The 18,595-nt window shown below is 41.1% G+C and overlaps 1 long non-coding RNA gene across 1 annotated transcript; it reads left to right on the top strand.

Moving 5' to 3' along the window:
- The first annotated feature begins 1,336 nt into the window (after positions 1–1,336).
- On the top strand, positions 1,337–5,221 carry LOC108639718. The gene is made up of 3 exons (XR_001920680.1): positions 1,337–1,390; positions 1,671–1,726; positions 5,096–5,221. It is a non-coding gene; the product is annotated as an uncharacterized LOC108639718 (long non-coding RNA).
- The last annotated feature ends 13,374 nt before the right edge of the window (positions 5,222–18,595 follow it).

The following is an 18,595-nucleotide window of genomic DNA, read 5'->3' as shown; positions in this document are numbered from 1 at the left end:
TTTTTCACCCAGAGGGTGGCTGAGCACTGGAACAGGCTCCCCAGGGAAGTGGTCATAGCACCAAGCCTGTCTGAATTCAAGAAGCACTTGGTAATGTCCTCAGGTACATATCAGTGATTCTGATGGGTCCCTCCCAACACTGCAGATTCCATGATTCTGTGAAAAGGAGGTGCTGTCATCCCCATCTCAGCCTGTATCCCGAGTAGGTGTGGTGGGACTCCTTTCTGGATTCCTGCATCTTCCATGAAATCATTTTTGTGTTACAGCTCCAGCTCCCTGAAAAAAATTAATGTAGAGAGAAGGTTCTACATTAGATGGACCCAAAAGTCATTGTCACTGGGCTGCAGGGCTCCAGTCCACCTGGCGTTGCTTGTCCCCTAGTTCCCCAGGGCACAATTTCCTTGGAGATCAGTGCTCCAGTAGGAGAAGCTTTGCTGTCTGCACACCTGCTTTCCTCCCCCAAGGCTCTAGTTCTATTGCTGCAATTATGACCTCATTTTGTTTGTATCTGGAATTTTAATCCCTATCTCCTTACCTCATCTATTCCCTGACTTTCTTCTTCTATTAGAACAGCAAACTTCATCTCTAACCGATTAATAGTTTTAGTCTTTTGATTTCCCCTTTATCCATCAGTTTAATCCAGAACATTCTGTCTACTTCCAGTATTTTCCCTTTTACACCAGTTAATAAGTAAATGATTCTTTTAAAATTTGTTTAAGAGATCCACTTAGGAACCTTCAAATTTATTTAAGAGATCCACCATTAGCTTGCATAATGATCTGCAAGAAATTCTGAAAGTAGCAAGATTAGACAAATAAGCATCTAAAGACACAGTATAAAAAAACCAGGAATAAAAATGACCAGAAATCCTGCCAGCATTTGCAATTCTGTAGCTATCATAACGTTACCACATTAGCAGCTCTGAAAGTCACCCGGGCAGTGGGGATCTTGAAAGTGACAGTGGGGTCATGCATATGTTTGCACACACAGACACTGCACTGAACATGCCCACAATTTAAACAGAAGTGCTAGAGCACAGAGAGCAGAAGTTTTGCCAACTTTAATCTTCTTAAAGTCTGTGTAGTCAGCAGTGTCAGTGCTGAGGGCTTCAGCATGGGCTATTCCTGTCCTGTGCAAGCCTCACACACCCAAACCTGACTGCTAATCCTTTTCTCTTTGTTGGTATCAACAAATCCAGATTGTTGTTACTTTTGGTACAGCTGTATATGCTGCAGTCCCACCTGACTGCCCTGCAGACATATTGAAGACACTAAAGAGCCTTTGAACACCAGGGTTATGTACTGTTGCCACAATACATGAGCTCCATCTGCTGCATTCCAGTAGTTTGTTATATCCTCACGATGACAGGCAAATGAATCCTTCCATGAAGGTGAGAAAACAATGTAAGAAATTAGAAAAACAACAAGATGAAATGTTGTGAGGATAATACTATTTGAAAGCAGTAGTTAATTTGGCTGTTGAAGAATGAGGATTCAATAAGAGTGTATCAGAAGTACCACATCCCTGCCTTTCTTCCAAAACTTCCCTGCAGATCTTCCCATCAAGAATGAAAGTTGTGCAATTAGAAATCAAACTTATTTATGTTTTTCTATGCAGCAAGTTTTGCTGATGTTTTTGGTTTTGTTTTGTTTGTTTGTTTTGTTTTTCAGGTGAGGAATAATATATCTGTGGGTTCTACAGCACTGGTGTAGCTATGGGAAGCCAGGTAAGTTCAAAGGTCTTTACTATGGGCTATGAGACTCACTAAGCAAAGTTCAAGCCTGTATATGTTCAGGTCAAACTACTTTACAAAGAAATACACACACAAAAAAAGTCTCATTTATTCCATCTTTAAATGTGAGGATGGGAGTGAAAATTAAGCATTTGGTAAACAGGAAACCATGTTTGAACAGTTTGAAAGAGGTAAAAATAGTATTCTGTTCTGAGGATATGAACACACACACACATATAGCCCCTACCAAATCTCTACAAAGCACCAAAACAAGCTATTCTTACAGAACTGCATGAAAAAATTAAATTAAAATAAAATTAAATTAAATTAAATTAAATAAAAAAAATAGTGACTTCTCCTTTCTTGGGCAGTGTTTTAATGGTCCAAAACACCAATCCCCACTAATAGTGTCTCATACAGAGGAACCAAAATAGTCATGTGTTATTTCCTGCTAAACCAGTTATGCAAACGCAGTAAATAAAGGGACTAAAAACATCAACAGTCAAAATCAAAGAGATGAGAAAGCTACTCAATGAATGTTAATGCTTTTTAAACCCATCAGGTAGATGAACTAAGTGTTTTCTAAACTACAACAAGGGCTTCTTCACATTGGAGGAGTTCAACTTACAAAATAGCAAACACTTAGCCTAGGGAAAAACATTTTAAAGTATGTAGCAATTTAGCTATTGCTGTTTGTTACAGTCACAATAAAATGTGAAAAAAACCCAAGCCCAGACGTCTCAAAACAACTGAAACACAAATACATACAAGGTAGAGATAGAAGAGTAAGGTATCTAATGGTCCTTACCATGTTTCTGGGAAAATAGATTATATAAAAGGCTTCACAGTCTTAACATGTGAAAAAAAATTATAAATGCACAGGGGGGTAAATTGATTATTATCTGGAAAGGGTTCTGGCAAAAAATAAAAGAAAGAAAGGTGAAAAAAGCTGAAACAAGGAGAAGAAGGGAGAGGGATGTGTAGAAAACTACTTGAAGAGCATGTTGTACCATCCCTTAATAGTTCAGAATAAGCATTTCACATGCCATCTGTTTAATTTGTGATCCAGCCTATCAAAGCTATTGCAGTAAATTAGACTCTGAAGAATCTACCAGAATTGGTGCAGATCTGATGCTGGTGTACTAGATGTTTACAAACAGGTATACTTACAGAAGCAGGCTAGCTCCTTTGCCAAAGGATTTGCATTTTAAGATGAGACATCTCAGGAGCTAGGAACATCAACTTTAACTACCTTGTAACTAACTCCCCTGACATGCTGCAAAGTCATCAGGGGTTTCTCACAGCACCTCTTAGACCAGAGAATTTTTGAAAGCATATATAACATGCAATATTTCTAGGGAAAGCAAAATAACTAAAGAACAAGGGGAGGTTCAGGAATCTAAAAGCACTGAACTACTGACCGTCTTTTTATGAAAGGTAGTGAGCTGGACGTAATATACTTTGAAAATGCATTACATTTTCCTGAAATGTAAGTAGATTACCTACTTTATCTCTAATTTTTACTGTCCTATATACTTAAACTATATTATTGAAACACTTGAAGTTTAAGTTTAATGTTAATCTTTGACAAAATAATCCCACAATTTCTTATTTCTCAGAAGGCTACATTGGGGAATTAAGTGATTACTATTGGAAGAGACTGAGGAAAAATCCTGTGTATAAACTCAGTAATGCTTAACCACTGTGAGGCATTGACTGCTTCATCACATTCAGTTGAAAGCTGCAGTTCCTTTATCTCTAAATAAGGATTGACAACATGAAGGAATACAAGGAACCTCATGGCAAGTGTGTCTTTCAACCTTTTACAATCTCAGGAGTGAAGAATCCAAGCTGTAGTATCACCAAAAGCCCTTGGAACAGACAAAGTGTAATGCCATAAAGAAGCTGTGGGGACCATTAACATCTTTGGTTATGAAGGATGCACTGGTTTAGCATTACTCAGACTGGTGTCAATATTGTTCAAGATGATGGATTAGACTGAAATCAGTCGCTCAAATATTCTGGATCTTGTCTCACAGTAACTCCTACCTCCTGAAAAACATGCCAAACCACAGAAATGTGGAAGTATTGTGGGAGACCAGTAAATAAGTAATGATAATTTCCCTTCCACAAAGCAGCAGCAGAAGAAAAAAAAACACCAAACAAACCCAGAACCAACCTAAAGCCAAAGAAAAAACCCAGCACAAATGACAGAAACAAAACAAATAAAAGAAATAATTGAAAAAAAGAGTAATGACAATACAGAAAAAAAATAAAATTCAAAATTAACTTATCAAGCCCCCCTATTTCCCCTTATTATAAATGGATAAAAATTCATCTACTGGCTCATTGAAATGTGACTTCCAGTAGTAAATGGCTATGTAATGTGGGATAGTGATCTCAATTAGCTGGGTGCCTTTAAATTCTAAACCCTTTTTCCATTTATCTAACTAACTTAAAACTGCCATCTGTCATGTTACCAGACACTTTATGCAGGAATCAAGTGTTTCAAAATTTCCCTACTTTGGCATGGCTTGAGCTGTCTTTAAATAACACTAAAATCCAGAGACGATTAAAAACTCAGATAGATGCAGAGCACACAAATGCACCACATGTGCACATGTAATCATAGCCTGTCAGAGGCTGGTGCCACTACCATGAGCCCACCGAGCCCCTGGTCTTACTCCAGCTGCTGGCACTGAGACCTCAGTATGCCCATACACACACAGAGAACATAGGCCTGAACCCAGGAAAGCAAAGCTAGAAATTAATATAATAAGAAGACAGGACAGACTCTGCTAATTGGGCACACAGCACAGGCAGACAAGTGTATTGATTAGCAAACTGTTTAAAAACAACCAGCTCTTTCTGTCACCTTATCTCTCTGGTTTTGCCAGCTTGTTCCTCCCCAAATCATCCAAATCCTTTTTTTCCCCTCATCTTTAGTTTCTTCCATAAACCACCCATTATAAGACCTCTGCAATTCTAAAATATTCTTCCCCTAGCACACCCCCTGCCTCTAGGCAGGAACTCCCTCAGCTCATTGAGTGCTCCAACTTTGACTTTTTATATAATAAGTGTCAGACCAGTGCCATGGGGCTGTGGGTCCCGTGGAAGAGCCATGGAAAGAGCCCACTTCCACTGGCTCTCTGTGCTCCCTTGTTGGAGTGAGTAAGGGAGCATTTAACATCACAGGCCTAGCCATGGGATCCACAGGTCCCTTTCAGTCTGAACCTGTTTTTCCAAATACTGGATGAGGTTATGTAACCAAAGTTGTCCTGTATATCTGGAGGAGCTGGCAGCATGAAGCTATGTCAGAGCTACCTGTCCTATTCCCCTCCCTGACATGCTTGTTTTGTTCAGCTGCCAAACAACATAGCTGGAACAAAAAACCTCTTCCATGCAGCCAAGCTATGGGAAGAAGGGAAGAGCAGAAAGGGAGAGAAGAAATTGGAGGTTATCCCAACCTAGAAGATGAAGAAAGAAGACATACAGAAGCCAAAAAGGTAAAAGAAGACAGTACAATGTTATTAATACTGTGTTTCGACAAATTCAAGGAAAAAAAAGCAAAATTTGTGTCCATTAGCAAGAGTTTCCATAGAAAATTAATTCAGTCACATTTCAGCACAGGTTTTCAGCAAGCTTTTGATTAATTTTCATTTAAATGACCAATGTGCAGTTAACATATACATGGTAAAGGTTTCCCAACACTTACTTTCAAGTTATACTTTTTAGCAAGAAAAATTTTTGGTGTTTATTCCTACGAAAGATGTTTTGCTTGATTGTCTGTTTTAGAGCACTGACCTTTGTTGCTATTCACTTGAAGTAAAACCATAAGTGTTAAGACCATCCTATCTACTTAGTCATCACTTCACAGCTATAACCATGGCCAACTTAAAGCACAGTTATTTCCTTAAACTATTTAACATCATCCAAAAACTGTCAGTTACTAATAAGCACAAAAAATGCCCAATATAATCCCAAATATAAATGACAATATCTGAGGAAGGAAAACATACATGAGTTTGGAGCACATCAACATTTCCAAGTTGTATGTACAGAAAATTGCATAGACAAGTTTTAAAATTCTATGATATAGAAAGATGCAGCTACTAAGGTATGTGTTATTGGGTCACTGGGCCAAAGGCAAGAATTATCATTACAATAGAGTCTATGCATCCACATGTCCCACTTACAGTATCATGCAGAGTCAATGGCTCCACCTACTTCTTCCTGCTTTAAGTAGAAATAAATAAGAAGAAAACTAATGTAAACTGCTTTTCCCTAGACTGACAACCTTCTGCCACAGAAATACAGCAGAGAAATTATCTGTTCAAAACTTGCATTAACACACAGTTTATTTTCTCCAACCTCTTAGGGAAAAAAGAGACCACTATGGCCTTCTAATGCATCTCACAATTTAAAATATTGTGCTGTGAAGAATATGGCTCTCTTGACCTAGTTTCAGCCTCTTATTTCCAGAGCACTGCATAAAAGCATGTATCAGAGCATCCTTCAAACATATTAAAGCTCCTTGAACTCTGAGAAGAGCTTTATTCAAGTTCCTCCTTGCTGTACACGGGCAGTTGATGTGAGTGAAGAGCCTTACAGTTTGGCCACTATTGGACACTACACAGGCCCTCTCTGACACCTGTCATGCAGCCTTTGTTACTACCTGACAGAATTCTATCCTTTTATCAGCTGAACTGTACTCCTCAAATCATGAACTTCCTACTTCTAGTTGACTACATACACGATCTCCTTGGACGCTAACCTTATTTTGTCTCTACAGGAACCTGATGATTTGCATACACTTGCCTCATCAATTCTCTCCTATTTCTTTGCAGAGTGTCTCCACTGGAGGAGTTTCTGGGTTTCACTTCTTCCCCCTTGAAGTGATCTTTCAGGATCACATGCTAGGGCAAAGCTGCTATTCTTCCTAGAAATGAATTCGTTCCTAAAAATCACAAAATCACAGAATATGCTGAGTTGGAAGGGACCCATCAGAATAACTGAGTCCAACTCTTAGGCCCACAGACGACCACTCCAAGAATCACACCCATGTGCCTGAGACCCTTGTCCAAACGTTTCTGGAACTCTGGCAGACCTGTTGCTGTGACCACTACCCTGGGGAGCCTTTTCTACTGCTCAGCCACACCCTGGATGAAGAGCCTTTTTCTAATATCCAACCTAAACCTCCCCTGACACAACTTCAGGCCATTCTCTTAGGTTCTGTTACTGGTCGCCATAAAAAAGAGACCAGTAACTGCCCCTCCTCAACCCCTCCCGAGGAAGTTGTAGCTGCAATGAGGTCTCCCCTCAGTCTCCTCTTCTCCAGCTGAACAGATCAAGTGCCCTCAGCCACTCCTCACATGACTTTGCCTCAAGGCCCTTCCCCATCTTCATTGCCCTCCTTTGGACACTCTCTAATGGCTTAATATCTTTCTTACATTGTGGTGCCCAAACTGCCACAATATTCAAGGTGAGGCTGCCCCTGTGCAGAGCAGAGTGGGACAATCCCATTCCTTGACCAGCTGACAATGCTTTGCCTGATGCCTCCCAGGACATGGTTGGCCCTCCTGGCTGCCAGGGCACTGATGTCTCATGGCCAACTTGCCATCAGCCAGGACCCCCAGGTCCCTTTCTTGGCACTGCTTTCCAGCATCTCATTCCCCAGTCTGTATGAACATCTGGGGTTGCCCTGTCCCAGGTGCAGAATCCAGAACTTTTCCTTGTTGAATTTCCTATGGTTGGTGATTGCCCAGCCCCCTGATTTGTCGGGGTCTCTCTGCAGGGCCTTCCTGCCTTCAAGGGAGTCAAAAACTCCTCCCAGTTTTGTGTCATCTGCAAACTTGCTCAGTGTCCCTTCCAGTCCTGTATCCAAGTCACTTATGAAGATGTTGAAGAGCACAGGGCCCAAGATGGAGCCCTGTGGAACCCCACTAGCAACAGATGACCAGTCTGATGTCACCGCATTCACTGTCACCCTCTGTGCTTGACCCGTGAGCAAATTGCTCCTCTGCTGCATGACATGTTTATCCATCTTAGGTTGGACATTTTATCCAGAAGGATGCAGTGAGAGACTGTATTGAAAGCTTTACTGAAATCCAAAAAGATTACATCAGCTGGCTTCCCTTAATCAACTAGGTGGGTTATCTTGTCATAAAAGGAAATCTAGTCATCTTTGTCTCACCTGAGGCTGCCCATATTAAAAAAAAAAGCCAACAATAATTGCACGTGATAAGTTTCAGGCTGAGGTCTGAGTTTTGTTGTCCAGGCTGTTATTCTCCTCACATATCAAACCCCAGGGCATGTTGCAATAAGAATTATCTCAAATGGCAAGACATGCCTCCATGGTACAGGGGAAGAACTGTTTTATTTGTACCATGAATTTGCACCAAAGCTAAGAAAACAAGAGCTCTTAGGGCTGAAGAAGGCTTTTAAGACAATTAGGTTCAGTCTTCTGCCATTGCCACATCTGAAAAATATTTTAAGTTTCTTGCCTCTGCCTGGAAGCCTAAACCAGAACTGTGATGCCCTGTTAATCTACTTAGCTAATACTTCCAATGTTACGTTTATAACCAGGATGAAGTTATCCATGATGTCGAGTCTGTTTTGGACTGGCTCAGAAAACTGAGACATTTTTGATGTCCATATAATTATCCGATTAAGACAGAAAGTGTGTTAAAACAATTACATCATATTCAGTTCATTAGTCCAAAAAGGCTTGCTTATTTGCAACTGCTAATGCCTTTTTCTGAGAGGAAATAGCTCAGACATGCAAGATAAATATATCTTACTCCACTGAAACGTTGTCAAACATGCTTTAAGATCTTAGACCTCTAAGCTGTTAGCCTCACAGTGGTCTAAGTAGTTTCCATTGCATATCGATGATAAAGTGGATACCTTTCTGAGAAAAAATAACAGGTAGGGAGTGTGCCCACTTAAAGAAATAAAAAAAAAAAAAAAAAGAAAAAAAGACAGACAGATCTGGAGGCATCTGGAGGACCGTGTGCCATACTGTTCTGTCACCACTCGGACAAAGCATGATTAAAAAAACTCCAGGGAAAAAGCATCCAGCTACAAAATAATTTCTGTGAAACAAATGGAGGAGAGTTAAGTATTTCAGAGCATATAGTGTAAAAAAAGAAATTACTGAGCCCAAGCATTTCATCTAGATTGGAAATCATAAACTTCTAAAGAACCTCTTGTTTTTCTTGACAATGACCATGACTGTGGCACAACAAAGCAATCTTGACGATGACGGTAGCCCTATACATAAGCAGAGGTAAAACGGTGAAAGTGTCAGCAAATTTTGCATATTCAAATTGACTTGTAAAAGAATATAAACAGTGTAGAAGCAAATATAGCAAGAACATGGCATCCAGATCTGCTAATGTCAGGACCCCACCAAAGCAGTGCAGTGTGTGGCCACAGGGGTTTTCAGGACATACTTATGGGAAAATAGCACAAAAGCCTACAGTGCTGACAAAAATTAAATAATTAAAAGAAAAACCCACTGAGAAAGTGGATCTGACATTTGCTTATTATTTCTCTTTTGCTGCCTGACCCATGATTTCCTCAAAACTGCAGCAGCTGAAGTAGCTAGCAGCTTGAGTGAGCAGAGTGAGAATGGCACAGATCTGCTGCTGGTGTAAGGCCACTGAGAGGATCGCTGGCCATAAATGCATCTTCAACATGGATCTTTTCAAAGAACACCTGCAAACCTGACAGATTTTATGACTGACAAAAAGAAGTCCCTTTTGTGACCCATTATTATGTGTCTATCTACTCCAAATTAGGAATTCCTGAACATGACTGAGATAATGAGTTAGAACATGCAGATATCCAGGAGCTACACTTTACTGGTATTACTCCCTCGTGTCACTACAAGCATGGACAATTCAAAGAAAAGACAATGAAACAACTGCTTTCAATGAAAAGACTGTTTAGGATTGCTGCCTGAGTCTCTAAGGAATCAAAATTGCTTTAGGTACAGCTATGAATTTATCATAAACCACCATTTCAATAGCAGAAAATAGAGGATCAGTAGTTCTCACATACAAGTGTGTCGTATGTAAAATATGACCTAAGTTACCGATATGGTGGAGATTTTTTTCTTCAGTTGCACTTTTTTTCTTTCATTACCAGGGCAACTACATATGCACAGATGAACTATGATTGTTTAACTTCACAGCAAAGTCATGAACTACTATTCATATCCTGTGAGCAATAAAGTTCTTCTGCACATTGCCTTGTGGCCCATAATCTGGGCTTCTGATCCTTGGCCAAGACACAGTTATTGCACTCACAGAGTGGTGCACTCCTTGACCAGCTCAGCAAAGAACCGTCTCTGTCACTGGCACATCACCAGGGCTGTCTGTTGTAGAAGTAAAAGGTGTCTCTGTTAGAAGCAAACAGCTGGGAAGGCAGCAGCAAATGGGGATGGAAAGAAGAGGGATGGAACTAGGGATGGAAAGAAGAGGCAGTAAGTCCCCAAACAGATGAAACTACAGAAAGCCCTTGAGTGTGCCATTGAAGCCTGTCCAAAATAAGTTCAACAAGTTTTTGGAGATAATAAGTGCTACTTATAAAGACATTTTGGTGAACAGCTTCCTGGTTCACTATGACAAGAAGACTGAGTCGTCTGTAGAGAGGACACAGATAATTAACCACGGATAATTAAGATTATCCATGAATCCAGATAAGGCAAGGGATTAAAACTCCATCTGTCATTGGGCATGCATCTTTTACTCAGTTTGCTACACTTAGGAGAACATTTAAGACCCCCTTAAACATTATTAACTGTGGTAAACAATGTCTTCTCTGGGTTACAGTCTACGCTATATTTGAGAAGGTTTGTGGGACAAGACTACTCAAGCATCTGAGAATTGATAATTCTCCACGTACACCTCTATTACAGATACTACTGCCATGTATTGCTGCCATACACTATTGCTACCTACACCATACTAATGATGCAATTGTGACCATCGCTTTTAAAAAAGGAGCTGGGATGTTTTAAAAAACAGTCTCTTAAGATTCCACTGAGGGGACTAGGCAGGAGAGGAACAGAATTCATTCATCTGAAATTCTTTAATAGAAAAAAGTTATAGTAGTTTCTTAATATCAGATGACACAGACAGATAAAGCATGAAGATGATTTTCAGGCAGCTCTACCTTGTACTCTTCAAATCAAGAAGAGCCAATTCATCATTTGAATCTCCTATCTGGAGATTTGCAGTAAGCTTCGAGAATAAGGTGGAGGGAGGTTTTTTGCAAGGGCAGAGTGAGAGGGTATACTAATAAAATACAGAAACCAAGGATTAATCATGATTCAGGAAAACCATGGTTCTCCTTCCAGATGCAAAGAGACTTTATTCACCATACTCCACTGGGATACAAAATTGAAATAATCAGGACTAGCTTTTTTATTTGCTGTCTGTAGGAAAAAAATAGACAATATTTGCCCAGGCCCACAAACAGCAAATAAGAGAAAGATATGATACTACGGTTTGGCAAAAAGCACAGTTGGATAACATTAATTAAAGGAATAGCTAACATATATTATAAAACTTTATAAGGCTTTAGCAGTGCTTTAAATTATAGGGAAAATTCATCCCTTTCTTGATTGTGTTTGATTTTAGATGTAACTTTGAAGTGCAGCTGCTTCAGAAGAAAATATTTATTTTGTTTTCCTGCCATCTTGTGGCTTAACCGCAAAATGCAAATTAAAAAAAAAAAAACACACCAACAAAAAAACAACTGCTGGTTTGTGAAGAGATTGCTTTTTGGGTACTATTTGGCCTAGGCTATGCTCCAGACCATCACCCCTCTTACATAAACAGCATTGAAACTTGAAACAAAATGGATCTGCAGTCTAACAAATTCCTGCAACAACTTAATACCATGGAAAGAAATTGTGCCAACTGCCCAGGTCTCATCACTGGGGCGATGGGCCACTCTGTCTTGCAGACACTGTTCCGTTGATCCAGTCTCTCTTTTCTGCCAGAAATGATGAGATGATGTTCTCAGTAAAAAAAGTACAAAATATTTGGTTGGATAAATCAACTAGGATGCAATTTGAAGAGATCAGTACCATGTAAACACAGTGTTTCAAGAGAAGACCAGTGAGAGAATAACTGTACAAGAACTGTGCCTTAATCCCCTGAGAGACAGATTTGAGGGTCATGCGTAACGGGACGAAATTCCATACAAATTCCCCTCAGAACCACAGGAGGTTTAGGGGAACAGGGATGGAAAAGAGAGTGCTGAGAATCCAGTCGTAGCCTTTTGGGTTTATTTGGCATTTACAAGGAATGGTCAAGGCAGCTGACTTAATGCAGCTGATTTCACATAGCTCATCTTAAGCAAACAAACATGAAATCCTAATGCCATTTGTGCAGTTTTATGTGGGCCAACCAGTAGAAAATAAATAAAGACTCTGATGAAAAGGTATCATATTGTACACTTCCCAAATCCAACCAAAGAATTTAAATTAACTAGTTGAAGATCAGACATGAAGAATATTAGAGGTTTTCTACAAACCTTGTTTTAGGGACTTTTTTCTTTTTTTTTTATTGTGGCTCATTTTTTAACAAAATTGCAATAACTTCTAGCTAGAAGTGCTCCACTGACTGAACTGCCCAAGAGCAAAACAAAGTTATTTATTTTTTTCATGCCTGGGACATATCTCCATCTAAAAAATCACATTTTGCCCATGCTGGATTTGAAAGAATCTCCTACATAGATGTATAGTCAGTTAGATTTAGCATCTCATGTGACAGTTTGTGGGTGAACAATACTCGTGCCTGTTTTCAGCAAGAAATAGGCCTCAGGATTTCACTGACTGATCTTCCAAGAAACTCAGACTTCCCCAGTAGTTTTCCTGCTAGTTGAAATGCTATGCTAGTCTGACTGAAAACATCAAGAGTGGTTAAGGGCAAAACACTCCTGCTGGTCTATTATTTAGTAAGAAATATTCTGGAGCATATAATTTCAGATGAGTCAGTAGAAAGTTTCAAAACAAAATTGTTTTAGTTAAATATCAGGCCTTCTATGCCACTTGTAGAATGCTGTGTCCAGGTTATTTCAAGACTGGTTTTCCAGAGCAGCTTTTTCTGGAAGTTTAAATTTCAACTCTTCTACTTGCAGTTGAGTTGCAAACCTGGATTCTCGTATTTTTTTTTTTTCTGACACAGAACACAAATTGGGTAGTTAAAGAGATGGGGAAAAAAATCTTAGAAGTCAACTGCAGAAGAAAAGTAATTGCAGGATTTCTCAGAAGATCCTCATAAAGAAGTTGGTGAAGTACCAGCTGGATGATGGGAGAGTGAGGGTGGTGGTCAGCGGTACAAAGTCTCGTTGGAGAAGTGTCACCCAGGAGTTAATCAATACTGAGTCTGAACCTGTCTCACATCTTCATTAAGGATCTTGGTGACAGGCTGGTTGCACTGGCCAAACTTGGAGCAGGGCCTAGTACACCAGAGGACTGTGCTGACATCCAGAGGGACCTCGACACGCTGGATAAGGGGCTGACAGGAACCTCGTGCAGTTCAATATGGGGAAGAGCAAAGTCCTGCACCTGGAGAGGAACATCCCCAGGCACCAGCACAGGCTAGGTACTGCACAGCTGGGAAGCAGCTTGTCAGGAAAAGCCCTGGCAGACTCCAAGTTGAACATGAGCCAGTGAAGTGCTCCTGTGACAAAGAAGAAAATGGTTTCCTAGGCTTCACTACCAGAAGTGTTGCCAACAGGTCAGGGGGGTGATCCTGCCCCCCAGCACTGGTGAGGCCACACCTGGAGTGTTAGTCCAGCTCTGAGTTTCTCAGGACAAGACAGAAACAAACACAATGGAGAGAGTCCAGGATATGGCCACCAAGATGATGAAGGGACTGGAGCAGCTCATCCTGGAGAAGAGAAGGCTCAGGGGGCTTTAACCAATGTGTATAAACACCTGGAGGGAAGGTACAAAGAGGACAGAGCCAGGCTCTTTCCAGTGGGGCCCAGAGACAGGAGCAGAGGTGATGGGCACACACTGAAATGCAGGAGGTTCCCTCTGAACATCAGTAAGATGTTTCATTGTAAGAGTGACCAAGCATTGGTTACCCAGTGAGGTGGTCAAGTCTCCATTCTTGGAGATATGTAAAAGCCAACTCAGAACAGACCTGGACAGCTGGCTCAAGCAGGTGGTTGGACTAGATGACCTCCAGCCTCAGCCATTCAGTCATTCTGTGATTCTATGTGTCTGCAATGAAGAATAATTTCAAACGGTTATAAAGCTATGAAGACCATGTGTTTTGTGCAACACAGAAGGCCTTGCAGGACAAAATATGGCGTGAAGTGCCAGTTAGGCAGAACAGGCTTTCTCAATAACTTTTTGAGAGTTCTCTCTGAGACATGAGTTCAAATCACAGAATCAACCGGGTTGGAAGGGACCTCTGAGATCATCAAGTCCAACCCTTGATCCACTACCACTCTGTTTGAGAATAGTAAATACATGGTTAAGGGCAGCCTGCTGAGTTTTAGAATCCTGTAATACCAGGTCGGAAAGAATATCAAACACCATATTTTTATCTGGAAAGGGTACTAAATGCATTTATATTTTAAAAAAATAAATTGGTCAGAATAACTTCAATGAGGCAACCATGTGCCATTTGTTCTTCTTTCAACAGCTGGAGTTAAGATTTCATCCAGTAAAATACTTGGGAATGGTTTTGGACTGGAACCAGGCTGCTGAGTGTCATACAAGAGTGAGCTCAGATTAGTGGTTCAAAAAGTAAAACTTGGTCCAATATGTTTGGCAAACTGCACACATACTGTTACCTTGCAAGACATTAGGATTAAATGTCTACAGTTCCTTGCGTTTGAAACCCACCCAAATTGTCCTCCTTACTGTTTCTTACGCATTCTACAGAGGAGCACATTCAGTGATCAAACCCATTATGAGGCATGGGTTAACTAAAATTAAGTACCAGTACTTAGTCTCACAGCTCTTCAAACAACAGTATTTCTAGCATGAAATGGCAGGCATTCTAAGGCAACCATTCCTTCTCAGAGGTGAATGCAGAAAAAAATATTTTATCTATTTACTTTCAAGTTTGGGGACAGAGGAATTTTGGCCTTTCAGCAGTGTTTGTGGGTCTCACACATCATGATAATCAAAATGCCTGTGTACAAGGTATGGTGTAAGAAGAGGAACAGATGTTACTCTACAGCAATACTACATACCTAAGACATGACACAGTGTCATTTTGGGAGTGGTTCAGGAGTTATTGCTGCGGAGGAGTGCCACAGAGATAAGCAGGAAGGAGCAGCAAAAGCTCAGCTACGGCATTGTTGGAAACATTTCACATTCACCTCTTCACATCACTTTTTTCCAGTAGGTACAAATTAGGGTTAAGATTAGGGTAGCACTGCAGGTAATGCTGTACCTAGTGAAGGAGCATAGCACAGGAAACATATACAGCATTACTTGAACATCAGTTATCTCATGTGCTTCACTGACACTTGGCTCTGCATAGGTGGGATGCCCAGAATATATGGAAGTACCCGTTTCACTGTGAGCAAGAACCAGTTTAAAAGCCCTGAAGGCACCCAGCTGGCTCAAGTAATAAAATTAATATTAATATGAGAATAAAGAGTATTCACAGGCTTTACAGAAGGCTTAAAGACCTCCTAAGCTTAAGAAACTTGCTATATGAGCTGCCAGAGCAACTTTCAAGAGACCAGGCAATCTGTTAAAATCCATCCAGCCCATGGAAACACGAAACATTTCTACAAACCAAGTTTTATTAAAAATGTCAGCATTTTTCAATAAAAACTTGTCATTTTCTCCTTCAAAAAAACCCCCCAAAAAAACAAAAACAAAAACAAAAACAAAAACAAAAACAAAACAAAAAAACCCCCACAAAAACCCAAACCAACAAGAAAACCAAACACAAAATTTCCTTTTAAAAACGGAACCAATTTACATCGGAGGTTTAAACTGCCTCTCAGTCCATGGGAAGGAAAGTCATACTCAAAGGCAAGAAAACCTTAGTCTTTAAGGAGAGCAACAGGGCAGGGAGGAATGGAGAAAGCAGCCAGGGACTGGTCAAATGTACACTTTTTCCCTCAGAGAAAGACAGGAGTCTGAAGGAAGATGGTGAAATACATTCCTGTAATGTTACTATGCTTTCAACTCAAAACTGCTGTTTTGATTCTGTATTGTAAAATTTCAAGGACTGCACGTAAAGCATCTTCATTCTTTGCTCAATTAAGGAAAAATGATCAAGAGTTATAAATTGCAAAGCTAGGGACAGTTCAAAAGGCCTGGTGTAAAGTCCTGAATTGAGAACACAACTATGTTCAAAACATTCAATTTGGGAGCTAGGATTGCCCAAAATGAACAATGTATTATCACACAAAGAAGATCTGTTGTTCCCCCACTCTAATAATTTACTTCTTGACCCATTTATCTTTCTGCCCTTACAAAAGTTTTGTCTTTTTAGAGTCGTTTGGAAGTGCTGACCTGGGGAAGCTTTCACTCCTCCTGCCCACCACACTGGCACTTGCAGAACACACTTCACATGAACAGCAAATCCACAGGACTCTGGATAGCTGCAGCCCTGTTTAAACTTTATATGGCCACTGCAAAGAAACCTTTTCTGCTGTCCCAAAATAGATTCGTCCACTCAGTGTACAAGTGGTCAACCCATACACAGAGTCAAGGAATTTGATTTCTTCACAGTTCTGCACAGAAAGGGGCCTTGGGTGGCAAATCCACAAAGACAGCACCACAACTGCCACTGATACTTTTCCCTATTGATACACTTTAGCAAAAAAAGGCACTAATTTCCTTGGCTACAAGTTACCTAGTTGTCTTATTAAGAAATATTCTATCTTCTATTGCTTAATGATTTTCTTGCTTCTCATGCTAATTAATCTGCTTGCTCAGTCTTTCTCTTCCTTGGAGCCTGTGGGTTTCTTGGGTTGGTAGCCATGAGTCAGTTGTGATCTGCTCCTGCCGGAATTACCTTGTACCCAGTTGGGACTGGTTTCAGCACAATTGCTGAGCTGGCTTTACTAGTTTCTTTCTTATCTTGGGGGTTCTGCCAAATGTCCTTGTGGCTTGTAAATTCTGCATTTCTTGTATCCACTATCAGTGGTACAACATTCTTCCTAAGCTTTGTTAACTTCTCCCTAGGTCTGAGGTCATTGAAGCATGTCAAGCCCTAAACCTTAATAAGACAATTCTACCAATAAGTCATTTGTTTATCTAACACTTGGAAATTACTTAGAGCTTGCTCGTTAGCTGATGTTTCAGGGATTAAATCTCCTTTCTTGTTATTAGGCTTGAAAGTACACAAAGATAAAACACTAAAGAATTTTCTTAAGAAAATTTTACATAGTCCACATTTTTCAGCAGTTCATCCTTCTTCCCGGGCTTTGCTAACCGCCCTGCTAGGTCTTTACATTGAAGCATGTTGGACCCTAAACCTTAACTCTTAATGAGAATGGTGTTGATAACACACTGAGGTTTTTTGCTAAGCCATGTTTAGCCAATGGATTTTTTCCTTATCTCATGCTCTGCTAGGGAGGAGGTTTGCAAAAGAAATTGGGAGGGAACATAGCTGGGACAGGTGATCTGAACTGACCAAAAGGATATTCCACACTAAGGAATCATAGAATCAACCAGGTTGGAAAAGATGTCTGAAATCATCAAGTCCAACCCTTGATCCAACACTGCTGTGGTTACTAGATCATGGCACTAAGTGCCACATCCAGTCTCATCTTAAAAACCACCAGGGACAGTGAATCCACCACCTGCCTGGGCAGCCCATTCCAGTGTCTGATTACTCTCTCCATAAAAAATTTCTTCCTAATATCCAACCTAAACCTCCTCTGGCACAGTTTATGATTATGCCTTCTTGTCCCACTGCTGGTTGCCTGGGAGAAGAGACCAACCCCCACCTGGCTACAACCTCCTTTCAGAGAGTTGTAGAGAGTGAGGAGGTCTCCCCTGAGCCTCCTCTTTTCCAGGCTGAACAACCCCAGCTCCCTCAGCCTCTCCTCATAAGACTTGTGGTCAAGTCCCTTCACCAGCCTTGTTGCTCTTCTCTGGACCTGCTCCAGCACCTCAATATCCTTCCTGAACTGAGGGGCCCAGAGAACTGGACACAGCACTCAAGGTGTGGCCTCACCAGTGCTGAGTACAGGGGAGAATTACTTCCCTGGTCCTGCTGGTCACACTATTCCTGATACAAGCCAGGATGCCCTTGGCCTTCTTGGCCACCTGGGCACACTGCTGGCTCATGTTCAGCTTCCTGTCAATCCAAACTCCCAGGTCCCCTTTCTGCCTGGCTGCTCTCCAGCCACTCTGTGCCCAGCCTGTAGCACTGCATGGTTTTGTTGTGACCAAAGTCACAGGACTCGGCACTTGGCCTTGTTGAACCTCATCCCGTTGGAATCAGACCATCTCTCCAACTTGTGCAGGTCCCTCTGCAGAGCCCTCCTGCCTTCCAGCTGATCAACACTCCCCCCCAACTTGGTGTCATCTGCAAATTTGCTGATGGTGGACTCAATCCCCTCATCTAAGTCATCGGTAAAGATATTAAACAGGACTGGGCCCAACACTGGTTCCTAGGGGACACCACTAGTGACCAGCCCCCAACTGGATGCAGCACCGTTCACCACCACTCTCTGGGCCATCAGCCAGTTCTCAATACAGCACAGAGTGCCCCTGTCCAAGCTGTAGGCTGCAGTTTTTTCAGGAGTATATTGTGGGAGATGGTGTCAAAAGCTTAGCTGAAGTCCAGGTAGACCACATCCACAGCCTTCCCCTCATCCAGCAGGAGGGTCACCTGGAGACCAGGTTGGTCA

This window comes from Manacus vitellinus, unplaced genomic scaffold, assembly GCF_001715985.3.
Source record: "Manacus vitellinus isolate BGI_N305 unplaced genomic scaffold, ASM171598v3 scaffold_23_pilon, whole genome shotgun sequence".
Lineage (NCBI taxonomy): Eukaryota > Metazoa > Chordata > Aves > Passeriformes > Pipridae > Manacus > Manacus vitellinus.
This window is presented reverse-complemented; position numbering and strand designations above follow the sequence as displayed.